Source organism: Anopheles nili, assembly GCF_943737925.1.
Source record: "Anopheles nili chromosome X unlocalized genomic scaffold, idAnoNiliSN_F5_01 X_unloc_1, whole genome shotgun sequence".
NCBI lineage: Eukaryota > Metazoa > Arthropoda > Insecta > Diptera > Culicidae > Anopheles > Anopheles nili.
The window spans coordinates 501715-502500 of NW_026525467.1; positions in this window are offsets into that span (position 1 = coordinate 501715).

Here is a 786-nt window from a genome sequence, read left to right on the forward strand (position 1 = left end):
AATCTCCTCCGTGTGTACGCCTGGTGCTATGCAACTAGTTGAAATTTTTCGGGAAGTCAAGTTTTGGGACTTGTACTTTTTTTCAACATTAAATGCAGCTTTTCGCACACCATAGCAACTCGGGCTTCGACTTTCGGGACTTGGTGCTTTTCGCGGATCAAGCCCAATGGACTTGACCCGCTAAAGCTCACCTCCTCTCTATCGCTCCATTCGGGTAGCTATGGTGCACCCCAGCCAGTAGCGCACATGCACCCCATGTCTGAGGCACAAGCACACCACCCACTATGACACACCACAGCAGCACACCCTTCTGCACATAGCACCACGTATGTGCAGCGTCGCCTTACCCAAGCGACTTGCGGCACCTTGCAGGAGCAAGCTCCCACAGGTGGCGCGCAGCCGGTGTGTGACTCCCGCACACTCCCGACTAGGTGGTACCATCATCACCATGGCACGCACCCAGGCACCTGCACCTGCTGCAGGTACCTTACGCACACGCGTGATGACCCCCGTGTGTGGAGGGCCACCATCGCATCTCGCCACGTCGTGTGGCAAACCACCAAGCATGGGTAGAGTGAGAGGATCGAAGCGTACGCCTCTCTGCAACTCGCGTCTCCCAGCCTGAAGTCCCGTCGTTTGCGGGCGGTCGGTAGGTGTCGAAACTAGGTGTATCCACGGTCGACGGGGCCGACGGACTCCGGCGTTCCCTGTGGTAAGGTACTAGCACGTGCGAGTGCGGCCCCACGCGATGCGGCCCAGTGTGTAACGGGGGATGAGACGCAGGGG